We start from the raw sequence: 21,274 nt of genomic DNA, 5'->3' as shown, positions 1-21,274 counted from the left end.
CTGTCCTTTCTGTTCCCTGATGAATTCATGTACATAACTGATTTACTTGGCAAATTTTCTTTGGCTGAGGAACTTTCTTATTTTTTAGCACCTCTAATGTAATTTCAGCTTGTTCATGGTCTGTTAAAATCATCTGTGTCCAATATTACAGAAACCTTGCTTGGAAAGGAGCTCTGGAGGCCATCTGCTCCATCCTCCCAATATCTGCATGGGATAAAATCAGTTTTCTCTGAGAACTGATTAGCCTTTACAAAGTATGTAAAAGTTTGGGTATGATAAAGAATATGATGTGAAAGTAATTTTTCTTTCTGCCTGTTCAAACTGGCAGTTTGCTCCCTGCCAAGTAGCACAGGGAGATACTTAAGAATATAAATGCAGAACATGAGTGATCCCTTGAAAGGATCAGTAGGAGCAGCAGCACTTGAAATATGATTCATTTTAGATTTCACTTTGAAGAACTACTTTGGAGCAGATAAAAAAGTAAGATTGTACAGCTGCTGTATAATGTTCTGTTGTACAGCTGCTGTAAATGTGGTTTGTGTGACAGCACTCCAAGTACTCAGAAACTGAGTTGTAGGAGAAAAGTCAGTCCAGGCCTCCCTGATGCGAGGGAATCCTTCCCAACAGGACAGCTCTCCAAAATGCTCTCAAGCCTCTCATTTTAGTCCCAAACCAGATTAAAACCCTAACTTTAGGGTTTTTCCTCTTCAAATCTCAGCTGGTTGAACTTCTCCTCTCTAGAGTTTGAAATGTTGTAGTATGCTTCAGGAAGGGGAAGTTTTACACAGCAGGGGAGGCAAGTTTGTAAATGTAACCTAAAATGAGTGGCTACCTGAGTGTGTACTCTTGGTTTACCTCTCTGTGAAAGAAGCTTGTAAAGTGTGGCCAGAATTCACTCATCTTTTTTCAGTGTTAGATTTTAAATGAAAAACTGTACTTGCATATAAAGCTAAGAGGCTTCAAGCCAGAAAATAGGAGAGTAAGCTGGAGAGATGGGGCAAACGCATAAGCAAATGATAAGAATGATAAGAAAATAAGCAAATGATAAGAAAGTTCCTAAAGTGACTCCACACGTATAGTAACACATGAAGATAATGAGCATTTCACTTATTGTTGTGGTGTTTGGATACACAAAGGAGTGGAATTGTTACTGTTATCTTTGGAATGGTGAAATATTTATTTCATTTATGAATTGACATTTCTGTAGTGGCTGGTGTTCGCTAAAATTAGAAGACTTTGTATTTAATGGAAATAATTGCGTAACACCATACAAGTAACCTGCTAAGTGCACATATGCACTTTTGAGTATACTGATATAACCTTCAGGCTTCAATTTCTTTTGTCCAGCTTGTTCTTAGATCTAATGTATGTCAATTAATGGTAGAAAACAGTCTCTTGCACTACATTGTAATAGAAGAAGGTGCAGTTGCAGGAGGCTGTTCAGTAAACTTGTCCCAGGGGTGCAGCATCTCTTCAGTTAATGCACTTGTGGGATTAATTTGCAGTGGAACATGGAAGTAAGAAATCTTCACAATGTTTGACTTAAATATAGCAGCAGTGCTGATGGTGTCAGTGCCCCATTTGGGAAGGTCCTGGTGCAGTAACAGGATCTGTGTGAGCACTGGCAGGGAGAGGTGACAGCGGAAACAGCGGCTCAGGTGTTAGGGACAAACGCTGGGATATGATCAGGTCATTCTTGAAGTTAAAAATCTCTGTGTGTCTTAGCTGCAGAGCTTTTCCCTATTTAAATTCTGAGATGTAAGTGATTGTTTTCTGCCTGTGTGTATATAATAACAGTAATAACATATTTTTCTGGGGGTTATGTTTGTCATTATTTTCCTGACATCTGTTGTGTAGGCACATTTAACCAAAGAATGTGCTTCAAAAGTAATAAATGCTGTGATAAAACATCCCCAATACACAAAAACGAATATATTTTAATGCACTTTAAAGTGTTTGCAATAACTTAAACATTTCAATAGTTGTTAATTAAAAATTGAATTTAAACATATGTTTCTGTCACTATAGAAAAATTAAAATCAAAAATGATATTTTATAATCCACAGTTTTAAATGCTTCACTCACGTGGCTGTAGTATTGTATAGCCTAGTAGCAAACAGGAATTTTTCTGTGACTTCATAAAAAAAGAGCATGGAAAAAATTAAACATACAAAAACAAAAAATGATGCAACATTTATCTTCATGTAACTTTCCAAATTAATTGTCATTGCAAATCTCTTTCTGATGGATGAAAGCTCCATTCCATATGTGCTGATTTGGATTCTGTGCAGGAGCTGTTGGGTTTTTTGCTTCCTGCAGTTCCTGTGTCTCCTTGGCTGCATCACCTGTCTCAAGGCATATCTTACATGTAAGATGGTTTTATTCCTAAGCAGACAGCATGATGAGCATCTTTTAAATGCAATTTACTATCTTTTTAGATATTGTGTTCTACCAGACTAAGGCATTCAGTATTTTCTCTGGGTGTTTTGTGGTGTCCTGTTTGCCTTTGATTTCCCGCTTTAAGTGCGTTTCAACTTTCTATGTTGCTGTTTCATCTTCTCCTCAGAGTAGTGCAATTAATATTTGAAATTTTTCATAGACAGCCTTTAAATTTTAGGTGTAATTCTCTTTGTTTTTCAAGTTTCATCATGTTTTCTGGGCACAGACATGAATTTTAACAATCTGTTGGTTGAGAGCAGGGCTAATAAATTTATTAAACCTCATTATTTCTTCTAATAGGTAGCAAAATAGTGACCATCTGCCCCAATAATCTCTGCATCTGTTTAAGCTGCTGCACCTGTGGTTAAAGTTCAGTTTCCATGTGGATTTTGTACCCAGTGTGACAATTTATTATTCAATTTTGCTGTTTCCTTTAACCAAATAACTGTGCAGACCTTTTTCTTAGGTTCTATATAGTTTTTCTCTCATTTATTTTACTGGTTCCCCTTTCTCACCCCCCTGAACTTGTATTTATTTCAGTTTTCATTAACCCTGTGATGTGTGTCCCCAGTTCACGTCCTTACAGACTTGAGTAATTATTTCTTTCTAGTTCCTTGTGGGTTCTAGTTTCTGTTCTGAGCTCTGATGGGCACCTCAGGTCCCAGTCATGATGATGTGTACTGAGATGACAATAGAAAAGCAGGCAGGAACAATATAATAACTTACAGTTTAATATAATGTCTATATTTTTAGTGTATAATTTTTATATGTTCTATTTAGACTCTGAGACAGTGGGGTCATTGTTTGCAGCTCAAGACAGCCTTAGCATTCACTATAAAAATGTTCAGCAACTGTGTCTAATGTGCCTTGGTGACAAAAATCAGTGTCCTTTCTTTTAATACTATTTCTTGTGTTCTATGCTTATCTGCTTGCAAGCTTGGCTACTTCTTCTCTAAAGATTTAAGAATAAAGAAAACACTCTGTAGAATCCTCTTCATTTACAAAGACTATCCCTGACACTTTGAGCTGTGAAGTTCTGTAGGTGATGATGGTGAATTTTGTATGTAACACTTCATTTGTGCGTAGTGACCTGTATTCTGCTGCAGTAATTACACTCATTGCCTTCAGTATAATCTTTGTCCTTCAGTTAGGTGAGCAAAGCATAATCCTGTTAATGAACAGGGTGAGACAAGGAAAATGCTTTTGATTTGCATGTGGCATTTGTAGCAGCCAGCAAATTGCTTCAGATAATGTGCTTTGTAAACAAGTATGGCCTTGCAGAAAAATTATGAGGTCAATGCAGTTGTAAAGCTAATTTTTCTTCTGTTTCTAAATGTATTTCTTTATTGTTACAGATATTTCAAGCCTTCCCTTGCCAGCAGGTAAGTTCTCTTTTTTTCAGTTATGTCTTGATGTGACAGCAGGCAGCTTTTAAGGACTTGCTTACAATACAGTCATGCTTTTATATAATCAGAATATTGGTTCTTACTGGCACTGTCATGGTACTTAGTCATGTGGGGATCTGAGGTCAAAACAAAACCTGTTGAAGTACAGATTTTTTTTCATTTAAATGGTGTATTTTGACAAGGGGAGGAGGTAACTGAGGTGTATTTATAGACAGTTGTTAAATATGTGTATGAGATAGTTAATGCTTAAGGCAACTCAGCAGAACGTGGGATACAGCTGGCAGGGGAGCAGATTAGGAGCAGCCACAAGTGGTATTAATGGTGGTTCAGAGGGGCAGAGTGCAAGGAAATGGGCTTGGGGGGTTTATGGGTGGAAGGAATCTCCCCAGGTCATAGTAGGGAAGGTGTTCACTTGGCTGGAGTCACAGTGACTTGTCTGAGCTGCTCTATTGGACTCTTCTATCAGTGGTGTTTAAAAATAAATAAAAAAAAAAAAACCTAAACCTAAAAATAGACAACAAAACCCTCAAAAAACATGGATCCCCACCAAAAAAACCCAACCCCGCTGATCTGATTTTTAAAAATAGCATTTTTTGTTTATTGTTTGTTCCATTTGGCCTTTAACAGAGTTTTAAAATTCATGCATTCATTTGTGCTGTGGGCTGGAGATGTGATGCAGAGCTCACAGTGATGATGTCTCCTGTTCCATGGCAGGTAGAATTCATCCATCTGTTCCCTGTTTGTAATGTGAATTCTGGAATCCTGACTGAAGTGCTCTTTTACTCCTGATTGATCAAGGGACTGGATATTTGCTGTTAGGCCTGCTGCCTTTTATCCTTGCCCTCTGCCTTGATGATTTTGCTTATATATCCATTCTTTCATTTGTTCTTGCTGATATTAACCCCTGATGTGAAGGTAGCTGCTCTTTTCTCTTGGAATCAAATGGCAATTTCAGTTAAAAGCTTAATAGCTGATATATTGTAGTCTTTTCCACAAGAACTTCAGAGCAGCTCTTCTGAAAAAAAAATCATGTTTTCTTGAAGCAGTGAAGAGAAGCTTAAATGTGGAAGTCTTCTTTTCAGGATGACATCTTTAAAATTATTTTGAGTGCTGAGAGTGGTTGTAAAGCAGACACTTATGAGAAATATTGGAAAAACAAATACATAGTGTTTAGGTCAGGCTGACAGGAGGATAAGGATTGTTGTTAGGTTTTATTCTGCAGCTTCTAGGACAAGGATGTGTGATGAAACTTCTTCTGAGTTTATATTTGGGACTTGAAGAGTTTGCCTGGTGTGAATCTGAGTCACAATGAGATTATTCTTTTCAATTTGAGTCTGTGTGTGGGAGTGTCCTAACTGTACTCCTTAACTGTGTCTTGCAAGTACTGATAGAGGGCAGAAGTTTTCCCAGGATTTTCAAAGGATGAGCTTTTCCCATGGCATGGCAAGAGCACTTTAGAGAGGATATAAAAACTACACACCATGGCTTACCTGTAGCAGAGATTTGGCAGTACCTCCTGGTAAGGAAACTAACGAAACTTCTTTAAAAACATGCTTTAAATATTGTCAGAAGGGAAGGCTGGAGTCTTACAGAGGTCCTGTGGTATTACAGTGCTTTTATTAATGACCATGAAAATGGACTTGATTTGTCTTTATCTGCCAGTAACACTAACACAAAAAGAGTTCTGAGCACACTGGATGATGTGATTAAAATTCATAAGAAATTTGATAAATTGAAAAAGCAGCCCGGATAAAAGATATAATATAATTGAATAAACATGAGGTTCTTCATTCAGATGGGAAGTTTTAATCATCAAAACTCATCTTTGCAATAAATAATGGTATTTTTTAATTTAGAGTTTTAAAGAACTTTTTTCTCCTGATTGCCACTTTCAGCAGTGAACAATAGATGTCACTAGAAATGTTCTCACTTTTACCACCTGGTTTTAGTGCTCTAAATTTTCATCATAATATGGCGGGGGGGGGGCTTTTGCAGTGTTTGAAGATTTTTCAGTAAGGATACTACTTCAGGTGGTGTCTTTATTGTAGTGTCTTGTTTGAGGTTGGATTATACTTAAATTTGATATAGACAGTGGTATATAAAGGTCATCCAGAACACTTATTTTATAGCAAAACCTTGTAAGGAAGGATGGTTTTTGTGTGGGAGAATGCATTAGTTGATGAGGTTGTTAGATAAATCATTACTCAGGAGAGTTATCCTGAATTAATCTGTATCACTGCTTTGAAGTTCATGGGTAACTTGGATTTTTACTGCCTTGTAATTGAGGCTATGAAGATGAGCATAGAGCATTTTTGGAATGTCAGCCAGGAGGAGTTTTGAGAACAATTTGCTAAAATATAATTTTGAAGGTGGGTAGAGAACACAGTTCTTGTGTCTATAAATGAAGTCCTCTTGCAACACAAGTGTGTTCACAGCATGCCTGGGGGCATGAAAGACTGATTTCCTCTGGTAAATGCAGTTAAACTTTCTCTGTTGACACTGTTGGGATTAAAAGCAATCTCTCCTGGATTTTGTCTCACTCTGAATTTAAAACAGCTCTAGCATCTGTGTGATGTAGGTGACTCTTCCTAAGAGCTGGTCCTTTGTTCCTGATCTTGCAGTGAAAATATGTCTCCATTACCAGAATGAAGAAATAGTAAGGAACTAGAAACTGTACCAAAGAACTAGAGAAAAATAAATATAAGAAACAAGCATATACTGTATTTTTGGTTTAAAATTCAAGAAAACATTATGCCAAAATTGACTCTCAGGTACAGTTGTTTGTTCTCGATAACTCCTCCAGATAATATCTGGTGAATCAAATAAAATCTTGCTGACTCCTAATATACAAAAGAAAAATAATAGGAAATACACATCTTTTGCCTAGGTCTTATTTTAGATATGCAGCATATTTTAAGTGTGATGGGTTTGTGTTCACTTTTTGCTGTATAATGTACAATTTAGGTAAGCACTATTTGCACACTGTCATTGTTATCGTGAAATATTAAATGGTTTTGTAACTATTTTTACTTCCAAGTCGTCATTTAGGACAAAAAAAAAAAAAAAAGAAAAAGTTACACAATTTCAGCTCAACCTAAAGATGTTTCTGAATTAAAGGCATGTCCTCATTCAGTCTCTTGGTGTGTTTGGCCTTGTTGCTTACACAGGGCCTGCTCGTGATCCACTTAAGGAAATAAGATTCATCTCCTGGCACTTTCCACAGCCTTGGAACAACCTCCTCCTTCCCCTTCCTCTTACCCACTGGGCAGGAGATGGGGTGTTTAATGTTGTGCTGTGCAAAAGATCTTCCTTATCCTAAACCTACACCTGCCTGTGTGATGAACTTAAATACAACAACCAGAATTTCAAAAGCCCCAAAGGGTTGGGTTCTTCCTATGATGTTAAAAGACAGAAAATTAAAAAATCAATTGAGGTATTGCCAGAGTTGCAGTAGGCAAGAATTGACAGAATTGAGGTTATGCAGAACTCTTAAAATAAATGTTCACATGTATTACAGAGGGTAATAAATTATGCAACGATTATTCATGCAGCTGAGAATAAACTCAGTAGCATGAGCAGAGAACTGTTGTTAATATCCCTGCTTAAAGGGGGGGAAAGGTAACCAACTGTGTAGGCAGAAGTAAAAAAAGTACAAAATTGTGGCTTTTTGATTTGTCACTTCAGTTTTAAGTAAGAATTAAATACAAGCTGCACTAAGACTGAACAGTTCCTCTCATTTTAGAGTCCCTAGCATGGTGCTGAAGGGATTGCACAAGGAAACCTGTACTTCTTCTCTAAAAGCTGTGCTTTCAGTAATCCCTTCGAAAATTAGGATTTTTTTTTTCCTAGGAATCTTTGCAAATGTTACTAAAAATTCTGATTTTTAAGCAACAGTAAACTTAGTTTTCATATATTTTTAATGGCTTGGGTTGTAATGATTTTATTTGTGTGGTGAGTATGGGACTGAAAACAGTTTATGAAATATTAGTGCTGTCAAGTTAGAATAGCTGCCTGCATGCCATGTACAGCTCTGAAAATGTGAGAGGACTTTTCTTTTGATGCAAGTATGGCCTGTAGCTTGAATTCTTTTCACTACCAGCAAGGCAGGTGTTATTACTAAATTTCCAAATTCCCCATCATGAAACTGCCATTACTACTGGATGAGGTTATTGCTGACAAAGCTTAAATGTCACTTTGAAGAAATTTCTCTTGTTATTTGTGTATTAAGTCTTCCTATTTTAGAGTTTTTTGAGTAGTTTTAAAAGGTTAATCGTCTATGCCTCATAAAATGCATCTTCCCATTGTTATATGCCTCTGATATTAGGAGAAGCAGTTTATTTATATTTGTAAACTGTCACTGTCGAGTGTCTCATGTTTTTGTGTTGAAGGCTTGGGGAAGTGACAGCTTAGACCTTGACATGAAATCTGTCTATTTGCCAACCTTTCCAGTGAAAGTTTCTTGGCTTATTTTGGCTGTGCTTATGACTGCCCTCTTCCCTGCATTCCCATCTATATTTTATAGCTAATTGCCCACACAGGGCAAGAGCAACAGCATGATTTGGTAAGAAAAACATTTTTATTAGTGAGGCTGACCTGTGTAGTAATACTGAGGTGATGAGATATATTATACACCTCAAGAAACTGCAAATTAGCTAAATTGTAGTGTTTTTTCTTTAGAAATTTGAGCCTGACAGTCCAGACAGTTTCCAGGCCATCTGTCTGTCCATTTATTTGGTCCATAACTTCATCAGTTTGTCTGTTATGGTGCTGTCATGGGAGACAGTGTTGAAAGTATTGCTGAAGTTAAGAGAAATGACAACTCTTCATCTGCCAAGCTTGTATTTTAATCAAAGAAGTTCATTAGGTTGATCAGGCATGTTTTCCCTTTCATACATCTTTGCTATTTCTGATCACCTTATTGTTCTCATTTGTTTAGAAATGGCTTCCAGTGTTGTTACTTCCATCACTTTGTCCCTCCCCTCTTCAAGTTCCGTTTGTTTTCTTCCAGCTGTCAGGAACCTCCCCCATATGCCAGGGCAGCCTGTGAAATGATTTATAGTTAAGAAACTTGCCCTGGCTGCAGAACATTGTTTTTCTGGGATTGGGTATGGGGATAGAGGAAAAAGGAGGAGAGGGGGTAGAACAAAAGAAGTTTCAATATAGAGAATTGAGAGTATGTATTAAAAAAAAAATCAGGACATAAACCAAATTTATTGGGAATTATGTGGCACCCCTGGTATCTGCTCTAGACTGATTTTATGCTCAAAGAAAGTGAAATTTGATATATTGGGCACTTAATGGGACTATGACATGATTGCATAAGGAGGGAGGGAGGGAGTAGGATTTGATGACATGAAAGGTCCTTCAAGTCCTCTCTCCCGTGTCCCTATGACTCTTAACAAGCTGGATCAATAAAGTCTGACACTTTAAAACAAACAAAAAAATCAGCAGTTCAGCACATTCCCCTATATTTTCCTGTAGTTCTGGCTCCCATGGTTTCAGAGACATCCACACTACTGTGAGGATTGTTCTTGCCTTCTTCCTGGGCAGTCATCTCAAAGTGGAAGAATTCCAGCAATCAAGGGTGCATCATATGGAAATGTACCGCTTGAATGTATAGCATCAAAGATTATCTTTCTTTGTTTTAATTAATTTCTCATTTAGAAGAAATTGGAAATTTTTATATGCTTCCTTAGAAATTGATACTGCAAACTACATCTTTAGGAATTATGCTGTTTGGAGGTATAAGGATACTTTTCCTAGGGAAAATTGTTCTACTTGTTTTTGCAAGTGGCAGAAAAAGGTGTGACTGCTCCACTTTGGATAACCTGAAATACCCTGAATTACAGTTATGCAGTTCAGCTTTGAATGAAGTCAGCTGCACATAGTCTTCATTCTTTTAGATAGCGTATGTGATTTTATTCCTAGTTTGGAAAGTTTGTTTTAGAAATAATGAGATAATATTTATTTTCTCGCTGAGGATGGACAAGAAACTTGAGCCTCAGTGTCATTTGGGCACGTGGTGACATGCTCAGCCAGGTTTACCAGGGAGAGATTTGTCAGTGTTCCATCTGAGAGGTGTCTAGTTTGTCTTATCTAGTTAAGGGTGCAAGGAGTGGGGATCATTCAGTGCTTTATTTTAAACATACTAACAGTTGGCATTCTTATTAAAAAAAAAAAAAAAAAGGCAAGTTACAGAGCTTTTGGACAAAATATAAAAGAAGAAAACCTTGAAAATTCTTTGGGGTCTGCTTTTTGTGCAGGGGAAGGGACACCTTGGACAGAAACTATTGAATCTGAACTACAGATTTTTCTTGGTACAATATCAGAGGAATTGCAGAGGAACTCAGAGCTCTGTACTACATGCTGTCAAAAAATAAATAACTTGTAGTAATGTTTTGTTTGGAACAGGATGCTTATGTACTCTGAGAAGATGTTTACCTGTTTTGGTGTCAAAGGAATACAGAGCAAAAATGGTTCCTTGTGGGTTCTGTGCCATTAAGTATGGGTGGATCTGCAGGACCTGGCAGTTCACACTCAGCTGAGGAATTCCCTGAGCGAGGAAAGTTCTTTGCACTCTGTACAGCCACATGGATGTTCTTGCTGGCAAACTGGCTGCTGATGGCTGTGCAGAAACAGCTGGAGGGATGTTGGCAAGGGTTATTCTAATGATGTACTTGGAGATTTGAATTAAAATTTTGTCTGGACTCTTTCAAAGTTACTAAAATGGGACATTGGGTGGTTGGACATTTTAAAAGTATTTTTGAAGGGTTTTTGATAAGTGGTTAGGGGTTTCAGGATTGTTTTTTGCTTTTGCCTTAGCAGGTTTTTCTTGTTTGTAAAAGTTTTTGTATAGGCAAGGTAGAGGATGTGTATCTGCTAAGAGTGATTGGAGAATTCATCTATCTTCTTTTACAGGAGAAAAAAAAAATATCCGAGAACAGAGCCAGCCTCACACATGGAGGGCAGTGTGCTATAATCAGGGCATCAGGATATTGGGAACGAGCTTCTGCTGCTCCTTTACAGCACAAAACCTTCAGTGGCAGTCAATGAAAGTGTCTTGTTCTAGTGCGGAATTACTTAAGGACAAGATGAAATTTGGCAAACTGAAGAGTCCAGTAATCATGGTTCCTAAATATGTGTTCTTTAGTCTGTTCTGCTGATGCTCATGATGCATTCACTGTTTTTATACAACTGTTCCACAGGAAGTGCAGCTTCTGTGAATTTCTGTAACCCCTTGCTGTAGTGTTGGAGTGTGTTACTACCCAGGGTCTTCACAGCAACAGCTATGGAGTAAAGGAATGGTGGAGATAACACTGTGAAAGAAAGAATCTGAATATCAAGCTGGATCTTGTGTATTTGGTTTTTACAAAATGTTAGTTATTAGTGTGTGTTTTGTTCCGCAAGACCTGGGCTGGGAGTGGCTTGGGATCTTCTCCCAAAATACACACGAGCTTGTTTGAAGAGGAACATCACTGACTACAGTGAACCAAGAGGAAAAACATTCCATGGTGAACTTTAATCAACTGTTTTGTTCTAAGTTACGCCTAAAATGACCATAAATAAAGGATTAGATGATCTTTCCTTTGATTTATTTTTACATCCTTAATGTATAGTTTGAACACTCTCCTTGCGTCCTTAGCTCGTAACTTGTTTGTTCTGGCTTTGTTTGCACACCAAAGACTGGGAAAAGGAAATAAGAACAAAAATTGATACTTATGGCTCCCTCCCCCTCCCTTTTTTATTTTCAGAAGAAAATATTAAATTTAATATTTAAAACAAGAGCATATTTAAGAAAATATCCCATCACCTTATGATAGCCATGGTGTGTCTTGCAGGCCTTTTCCCTGGGGATCAATAATTTGAATATGAAAAACTGCAAAAATTCTTTTGTCAGGTATAAAGCTGATGTTCTTCAGGTTTTCATATGGAGGGGTTAGACTTAACGACAATAAAGTATGTTCTTGTAGCAAGTACATTTTTCCTCAGGACTTTACTCTGAAAAAGGGTCAGGATAACAGAAGAGGGCTATTAAATGCCTGTGCTTCCATTAGTGGGCTGGAATTACACTTGAGATAGATGGGACACTTCTTAAGAAATTCTTACATTGTTTAACTCTGGCACAGAGATGTTTTCCAGATTATATCTTTATGTACTAATTATTCCTTTAAGAAGATCTTTAAACTTTCTGTTACTGTCCATTCAGATGACTTACTGGAATGGTTTCAATGGTTTGGTTTTTTTTTTTCCCCATGACAATTGAGGAGAATTATCTGTGATTACTCTTTTTGTGAAAGGCTTAATACAGAGAAATACTGGAACTGTATTTCCAGATTAATAGACTTTATGTTGTGATTCACATTGTTTTCAGATGTCTTTAGTGAAGCCAATTTTCATGGATTTGAAGAGCAGCTGAACTGGTATCTCTGATCTCCACTACAGATCTCTGTGGTAACCAGAGACAGGACCCAAGGGAATGGCCTGAAACTGTGTCAGGGGAGGTTTAGGTTGGATATTAGGAAAAGATTCTTCACCCAGAGGGTGGTTGGGAACTGGAACAGATTCCCCAGGGAAATGGTCACAGCACCACTCCTGACAGTCCAGGAGTGTTTGGACAACTCTCTCAGGCATGTGGTGGGATTGTCTGGGTTGTCCTGTGCTGGGCCAGGAGTTGGACTTGATGATTCTTGTGGGTCCCTTCCAACTCAGGGTATTTTATGATACTAAGGAAAGGTTAGACTGCTACTAAGGCTTTTAGTCCCAGTAAAAAAATTATTGATCAGCACTGAAATCCCTGTTGAGTGTTCCCTGGTCATCTATGTGCCCTCCAAAAGGTGGAGTAAAAGGTATTATTGAAACTTGAGGCTTTGCAATAGAGAAGGATGAGGGAGCCAAATGATTCAGTGAGGTGTTAGAGGTAGTGACTACCAATGAGGTTCTGGAAACATCAGTAACATAATTACTGAGATTTTTATATAGAACTTCTAAAAGTAGAGTATTAAGTAGAAATTCTAAGGACAGTGATCAGGATTTGTCTAATGACTTCAAAACTTGAGGGATGAAGGAATTCTGTCCTACCCCAAGGCAGATGTGACTCAAGTCATTCCTTGAAGACATTTAACCTGTTAAGATGACAGTTTCACATCTTCTGCAATTTAAAAATTCTTACTGGGCATTTATTTCAGGGTCCTTGAACTTTCCTACTGCCAGTTTAAGTTGATGACATTTCTTCTTCATGTTTGTGTGGCAGGACAAGGTTTATATTCTTCCTCTGTGTATGCAGTCACTGATATTTCTTTGTCCTGGTCTCATGTTCACTTAAAAGCTTGAGTACTGAGTCTTGAAATGCATCAAATGGGATTGTGGAGAGCAGTACCAGAGGTTTTTTGGAAGCTGTGCTCTGCAGCTCAGAACTGTACAAGAGATGAGCTCTTGGCCCTGTCAGATGCTGTTACATGCTGACAGTGTTGGCCCTGTGATGTTTGGTAAAGTAGGTCATTCAGGCTGCCATCAGAGTTTTTTTTTGCTTTTTGATGTTTTGTTTAACATCTGAAGACATAGGATACTTATTTAACATTGCTTCTTCAGATCTGAAGAAGGGCTGTGCCCAAACATCTTTCTCAGCTGTATCAGTTCGTTTTGTACACTTGGTCTTGCCTATTTTCATTTTTATATCAGCCTTCTTGCACATCTGTTTTCAGCTTCATCAAAGCCTTTTGTGCTGAAGTTGTCAAGTCACTGGGTAAAGCTTACTACACTTAAAGCTCAGCTGAGTTTGGAGCTACAGAGCAGAAGTTGCATTGGTCATCAATTTACTGCTATGAAAGGATGCAGAGAGAGGATATGTGCTGCCTTTGACACACTGAATGCTGCTCCATCCTGGAACATTTGGTTACCTCCACTAACCTGAGCTGCATTTGGTGATGAGCTCCTGGAAGCCTTTTTTAAAATGAAGCAACAAGTTCTTTTGTTTCAGAGATCTTTGACACCACTCTGTAGGAATTTTCCTAGGTAAACAAAACTTGTTCAGCAGAACTGTGCAGTCTTGTGTAATTGGAGGAGCAAATGAGGCTATTTAAGGTGGTGGATTTTGCATTGAAGAAAAGATTTTGTGTTAGCTGAGGATGACCTTTGAGTCCCTGTAACAGCATAAAATGACTGCCTGAGGAGTCATTTCCTTCCTTGGAAAGTTCCTTGGAAGTTTATTGCTGGTCTCATGAAGCAGCAATGTAGCTGAAAGTTTCTGAAAAGTGAATGTCCCTTCTTGGTACAAAATAGGAAGAGGGGCTGATTAAAGTGAATAGGAATTGAATTTTCTGTGGCTTAGAGGCTCAGCTACACCTGGCCTCTACTAGAGGTTCTCCTAAACAAAGCATCAAACTATTTTTTTTTCAATCCAAATTTTGCTAATTACAGAGGGAAAGGGGGATTTGTGCCTATTTAACAATATTTTCTTATTTTTTTAAAATATGCTTTTCTTTGCTTGATAGCTTAGGCACTGAATTTTCTTGGTAATAGAGCAGCATTAATGTTTGCATTATAAAACTTTAAAAAGATGTTCTGTAAAAATCAAAAATTAATTTTTAATTTTCTCCTTTCTTAGACTTGAAGGGTATCAGCATTGGCTTGTTGATTTATTCTGTGACTCCAGAATTTTAAACTTAAATAGCTCTTTGTTTTAGCCTATAAGAGTTTGTTTATATACAAGGGATTTATGCTATGCTCATCCTTCACTAAGAAATACGATATGAACTGTTCCACCAGTGTGTTTTCATACATAAATGGAAAAATACTGCATTATTGTGAGGTCATGGATTACTGTTTTATTCAGTTTGTAATTGCATTTAATAGCTTGGGAGTCTGAGGAGTTGCTGATGTTATATCTGTGGCTTATGTAACACTGGAAGTCAGGTTCAATTTTTTCCTAAAAAGATGTTTGCAACTAAAAGTGTTTTGATGAGCTGTTGTTTTAGCTTTGTATTTGGCACTTGGAGAAGAAGCAGGACAAGGAAGACATGTCCAGGTGACACCATTTCTGGTAAATAACTGGGCCCTATGTGGCTGCACAGCTTTCTTACTTTCTTTTGTTGAATTGGTCCTTAGATAGATGAGAGAGAAAGCAACCCAGATAAGACGAGACACTGAAGAGATTTGCTGACCCAGAAGCAACTTCATTTTCCTATATCCCTCTTAGAAGATGTGGCTAATTATTTCTAGGTTTCCCTTGAATTGATAAAGGTGGATTTTAAGAATCTGTAAGGTCAACTGATCCACTCAAGGATCCCCTCCACTGAACAAAAGTAATCCTCACAGAATGCAATTCCTTTAAACAGCATCAAAGGGCTGGGGTCCTTCCCCTTCAGATACCTTCTGCTGTGTTTACCTCATAAATGGAAGGTTTTTGCCATAAAAAAGGGAAGCTTTATAAGGTCAAGAAAGGTTCTGGTGACCATTTGGATTGCTTTGTCTCACTCCTTCTCCAGTCACCCCACAGTGGAAGCTGAAGGTGTGCAATGCAAACTGATAAGCACAGTGAATCTGTCACAGACCAAAATGATCAGATTTTATTTTGCAGTAAAATAAGGAATAGCATGTGTAGGATTCACTTTTTCTCTTTTTTTTTTCACTTCTTCTCTCCAGGTGTCCATGAAGCAGATTTTAGCTTTAAGCAATGGAATAGTGAATGAACTTTTCAAAGATGTCTTGAGGATAGAAATTGTTTTGTTGGGTGGATTTTTTTGTAAATAGCCTGGAACAAGAAGAAGCAGAGATTTTGAATCAGTGTCCTAAGGAAGGAGTAATTTTAAACCTTTTTCAGCTTTCATGGCATTGACTTTATCCTTCTCTACAGCAAAGTCTTCAAAAAGTAAAGGGAAGGAAGTAGGAGAAGATGAGCAGCTTAGTCCACCCACAAGGAAATCTGCTACAACTTTCATGCCTGAAAACTAATACAACCCATATGGGTTTAAAAAATGGCTAGTCTTTATTTATGGAATAATGAAAATAAAGTTAATTTAGTGTCCCTTTTAACATCTGTTGTCTTAACAGCATAGGCTGGGAGGCTGCACTGCTGCCTGCTCTGCTGCACAGCATCACAGGATCCCTTGGGAAGGGGAGGTATGGGAAACCTCATTAACACTGAATTCCTCCTGCTCTCTCCCAACACCCTGAGCTGTTTTGCTCCCCCACCTTACTACTACCAATAGGTTAGGATTTGAAAAGAAAACCAGTGAATTCTGTCAACTACTATTTTAAAATGTAGCTCGAATGATGCTAAGACTAAACAGGTGACCATGGTTCAGAAGGTCACAAAGTATTGTTTTAAAACTCCGTACTTTTTGGGAATACCCAAAAGTATCCTACTATTAAGCTCACCAAATGGAGAAATATAACAATAAATTCAGTATTGTACTGACTTTTTGCCAGAAGAATGTGTTAAGAGATCCTCAGCAGTTTATATTCTAGAATGAGTTTATGTAAGTGCTCTCTTTCCTCTTCAGGAGAAAAATGGTCTAATGTAGTCTGGAGCATAGAATTAGAGTTTGCTCATATTGCAAAGTCTAAAATGATATCACAGAGGTGATGCTGCTTCTCAGTTGTGCTGAATCATCTCTGTTGAAAAACTGGGCTTGGATTTTGACAATTAAACTAAAATATCATTTTTCTTTCAGTTCTGCCTGTGAGAATGCTCAGAGTTAAATAAGAAAGACCATCTCTGGAGGCAGGATAATGATGACAGAGCTTCTCAGTCTGCAGAGACCCTTGGAGGTCCTGGAGCCCATCAGCCTGTTCTCCTCTGTGCCCTTTGGCAAAGGGTGTTCAGGAGGAAACTGAGCTAGAGAAGGTGTGGGTGGAGCAGAAAGGGGCTGCTTAGGGGCAAGGATGATGTAGACCAGGTAATCCAAGGCAGATTTCCAAAACAGCCTTAGCAAATCTGAGTTTAGAGTAAGGCAGAGGTCAGGAGTTGTCATTTCAATTTGTTATAATTACAATGCACCATTTTTCAGTAGTTCCTGTGAACAAAGATGATGTTTGTTTGACTTTGGCTGAGAGGAAACTTAGGGTAGTTAATATTTTCCACTTTTAAATAATGCATACACCCAAAGAATAGTTAGAATATTTAGAAAAAACTCACACAAAGAGCTAACTTGAGGGAATGAAGATGAATGAAGATTACGGTGCAGTTACAGTGTCTGGACAGCAGGTTTGGGGAATTCTGGATGCTAACGTGGAAAAACAAATTAATTTGGATACAGAAGATTGTCACTTGATCAATAAACATGTTTTAATTTTTAGAACATTCATTAGGCACTCTCAACTTTATGGGCTGCAGTTGTCACGGTAGAAAGCATTCGTGGCTTTACCAAAAATATCTTGCACTTGTTCTGAGGGTAAACTTTGTTTGAAAACTTCCTTTATCAGCTAGATGAATGTAATGAACTCTTCTTCCATCTACTACAGGAATATGCAGATCTCCTTCAAAACATTGCCCTTGTTCTTCAGCTTCTAGTAATTACTAGAGTGATGCTAGAGTGTTACCACAGTCACCTTATACCAGCCCAGGTTCCTCAAAGCTCCATCCAGCCTGGCCTTGAACACTTACAGGGATGGGGCATCCACGATTTCTCTGGATGTGTCTCACCATCCTCATAGAGAAGAATATCTTCCTAATAATTTAGACACATATTCTTTCAGTTCAAAGCCATTACTCCTTGTCCTATCACCATGTGCTGTTGTCAGAAGTCCCTCTCCAGGCACTGGAAGGGGCTCTAAGGTCTCACTGGAGCCTTCTCCAGGCTGAACATTCCCTGCTCTCTCATCCTGTCTCCAGAGCAGAGCTGTCTCCAGCCCTAATGCTGATGTCATGGGTGCGCTCTGGGCTGTAGCTCTTCATTTTTGTTATAACAAGTGAATGGGCTGCTCTTTTCTCCCTTGCAGGAGATCTCTGTTGCTGTGCTGTTCATCTGGTGGCTGAGGTGTTGCAGGAGAGGAACTGAAAAGCAAATTTCTGTTCTGCCCTCCAACACTGCCCTGGTACTGATCTGTCTGTTTTCTTCACAGTTTCCAAATCCTGAGTTCAGTTTGATTTCTCAGCACAGTGGAACTTGGACAAGTATTCCCTGTTCAGATCTGTCCTGGTCTCCTTCCTAACAATGTTCCAACTTGCCAGCCAGTTTGATCAAAATTTGAATAGAGATATTAACTGTTGTGAAAAAAATTAGTTGAATAGCAGAGAGTTCCTAATGATGCCATTTACTGAGGGAAAAACTGGGATCAGTTCTGTGCTAATGAGATCTCTGGGACACCCCCAGGAGCTCCGGCTCCGGACATGACCATGGAGAAAGCCGAGGTTTTCCAGTTTGTCTGATGGGCCTGATCTTTATTTTTGTTTGGATAAGCTTGAGTGGAAAAAATTAGACAACCTTTTATATGTCTCACAATTGTAAAAAACAAAACCCTGTTATTTAACCCTTTGTTCCCCAGAGCTTTTTGGTTTTTGAAGGCAACATCAATAGGAGACGGTCTCAGTGTACCAGAAAGAAAATTTTAAAAACTTAATACCTTGATAAAATAAAAAAAAAATGCTTCTGACTTTTTCCTCCCCTCTTGCTTTCCAAAAGCTGATAATCAGTAGTCTTTAAAAGCAGGCTGAAATTGAGCAACCAAAATCATAGTCATAGCAGAAAAGTCTTAACTTGAATTTCCTTGGGGCAGAATGCCATTTCTTAGCTGACCTTGGCCTGTCTGTTGTTATTGGGGTAGTCTGAGCTTTTTTTCTGCTTAGAATGTGTGCTTCAGGAAAGTGGCCAGTGCTTCTACATATTCTTAGTAAAAACTTAGGAATTCTTCTTTTTTGTAATAAATATTTTTTTAGGTTTTTTTTTTTATAGTTGTTATCATCATTGCTTACACAGAGACTACTACACAGATACTATCAGTGTGTGTCAGCAAATGCATCTTGCCAAGATGCAAGAACCAACGCTCCTGTTCCACAGCCCTGATTTCTGACAGATGTTTCTTACCTCAGTAAATGGTATAATCTGATTGGCATTACTTAAAACAGATTACTTTACATAAATGCTACTCAGATACCTACTTGATGAGCAGTATTTATAAAATGTTGTAAATACTCAATATTAAGTATACTGGAGATGTATTTAACTTCTCAAGTTTGTTTTTTTACTTTGTGCCTTGTCTGCTGCTGCTGCTGCTGCATCCCTGCCCCTGCCTTCCTCCCTGCAACTTGGAATTTTGGGGTCTCTGAACAGCTCCAGAACATAAATGTTATGCTTTTGGGCTTTTTTTTTTTTTTTTTTTTTTTTGTGCAGAAAAAGATTATCACATTATTTAAAAGAAGAGAATGAGCATATGTAACAAATAGATATTAAGTATTTTTTAAAAAGCATCAAGGAAGCACTTGGTTTAAGTGAAAAATGTACATATTCAGGGTGTAAAATGTTGGACAGCTTCTAAAATTGAATTTTAAAAATTCTCATGTTATGAAGTACTTAGTTTTCACCTTCATTTTGTAGCCTAATAGAAAAAAAAGAAGGTATGACCTTGAGAAGAATGAATATAATACTGGTATTATATGAGCAGGCAGTATCTCTTGACATTTGGATTGATAATCTGTATTAGCCTCATCTGTTAAAAGTGTAAAGAATACAGGGTCCACACATTCTGTCTATTAAAACTCTCCTTGGCAATGCACTTACCAGTTGATACTTAAAGGGTTTTGTTTTCATAAATAAAATTTAATTTAGACCTTCCCCTTTTTACTTCTTGATATTGTTTATCTGCTTTTCTGGAAAACATTTTCTTCTCATGGAAGAAACACATTTTAAAAAATCTATTTTACACCCTAGAGCACAGATCAAACCAACTTAAGGAAAACAGAAGAAGTATCTGCAGTTTCCTTTTTCTAAGGAAACAAGTCTGACTTGCTCAAGGTCACCAAGGAAGCCCATGGCAGAGCTGGATGTGTGAAAGCTTTCCTGCCCTGCCAGCTGCAGTGTCAACCTGAGAGCCACCGAGCCTGTCTGTGCCCCTTCTGTACCCACACAACTACAATAATTGGGGTTTAAATATTACTGTAGCATGTTTTGTTTTATTATTGAAGGTAAATATAATCGACCTTGTCTCTAGAAGTGTTTGTCTGTCTGTGTAGCACTGAGGGGCTCGGAAAACTTTGTGGTGGGGGGAGGAAGGCACCCAGGCATGTCTTCAGTTCCCTTTGGCTTTCTTCAGCCCCAGAAAGAGCTTTGTGCCTGAGCAGTGATGCAGAACATCTGATGGGCCTGGTTGTGGCCTAATCTCTCTCTCTCTTTTTTTTTTCTTTTTTCCAGTGAATATTTTTTCTCGTTTAAATAGAGAAGCAGACGATAGTTAAATGCTGCTTCCTTTCTTCTTTTTTTTTTTTAATCAAGAATTTTGACATACATCACTAATTCTGCAAGGCCAGTCAGTATATTGAGAAATGAGATGGCAGTAAAGAATGGTAATTAAACATATGCTCTAGACGAATGCATGCTGCTACAAGTAGGCAGATAGGTTAAGTTGAAGGCTGCTGGCTTTAGATTAATTCCCTTTTGGTTCTAGTCTTGGATAAGCCTTACGCCTTACTGCTGAGGGCTGGGAGTGAGAAGAGATTACCGTGGAATATATAAAGAGCTTTAATGAGAAGTGTGAATCTTGCTTCTGTTGATTTTAATACGTGTTCTAGCAGAATCAGTTATTTATAATTTTTGTGAAATGCTTTGCTTTAAAATGGATATTTGCTTTATTTCCATCTACACATTCTGCCTGGTTGTGTGATTATTATAAACATTGGCTTTTGTAGTATTTACACTCACCATTTTAAAAGAAAACTGTAAGCAATTTTGGTGTTAGGTGCTACAAAGTTAAGAAGAAACAAAGTCCGTTCACCATCTGGGGTGAATGTGTGAGGTGACCTTTGCCTTCTGATGAGAAGTCAATAAATAAAGAAGCTCCGGGTTTAGAGGGGGCTGGATGTGGCACTGACTAAAGGACTGGTGTGGGCTGCGATATTCATTCTTCAGGGCAAAGCAGCACTGCCAGGCTTCTTCCATCCATAATCTCGTGGAGTGAGGCAAGTGCTGATGGAGGGTGTGACCCCAATTCCTGCTGAAGTTTGGGAAAGTTCTCCAGCGCTTATAGGGAAGTTCCCGTGCGCTTAGAGGGAAGTTTTGCGCATTTAGGACGCGTGGTGCTTGTGTCGGTAAGCGGACACAGCAAATGTGTAAAAGCGATGGCAAAACGCGGTGCGGCAGGGAAGGGGCGGTGCGGGGAAGCCGGGAACAGGAACATCAGCGGCGGCGAAGCGAGGCCGGTCCGCAGCCGGGCCAGGCGGCATTTCCAGCGCTCTGTCTTTGCGCAGAGGGTGAACCGGAGACTGCCGGGCGCGGGCA

The 21,274-nt window shown here is 38.4% G+C and overlaps 1 protein-coding gene across 1 annotated transcript in view; it reads left to right on the top strand.

The window, feature by feature from the left end:
* Positions 1-21,274, top strand: part of PTK2 (protein tyrosine kinase 2) — a 189,215-nt gene that overhangs the window by 36,479 nt on the left and 131,462 nt on the right. Inside the window, exon 3 of the mRNA XM_053952284.1 lies at positions 3,795-3,821. The gene's annotated coding sequence lies outside the window, so the exon portion shown is untranslated. The remainder of the gene's footprint in view (positions 1-3,794; positions 3,822-21,274) is intronic.

Source organism: Vidua chalybeata, chromosome 1, assembly GCF_026979565.1.
Source record: "Vidua chalybeata isolate OUT-0048 chromosome 1, bVidCha1 merged haplotype, whole genome shotgun sequence".
Lineage (NCBI taxonomy): Eukaryota > Metazoa > Chordata > Aves > Passeriformes > Viduidae > Vidua > Vidua chalybeata.
The sequence above is the reverse complement of the archived record's forward strand: the minus strand, read 5'-3'. Positions and strand labels throughout refer to the sequence as shown.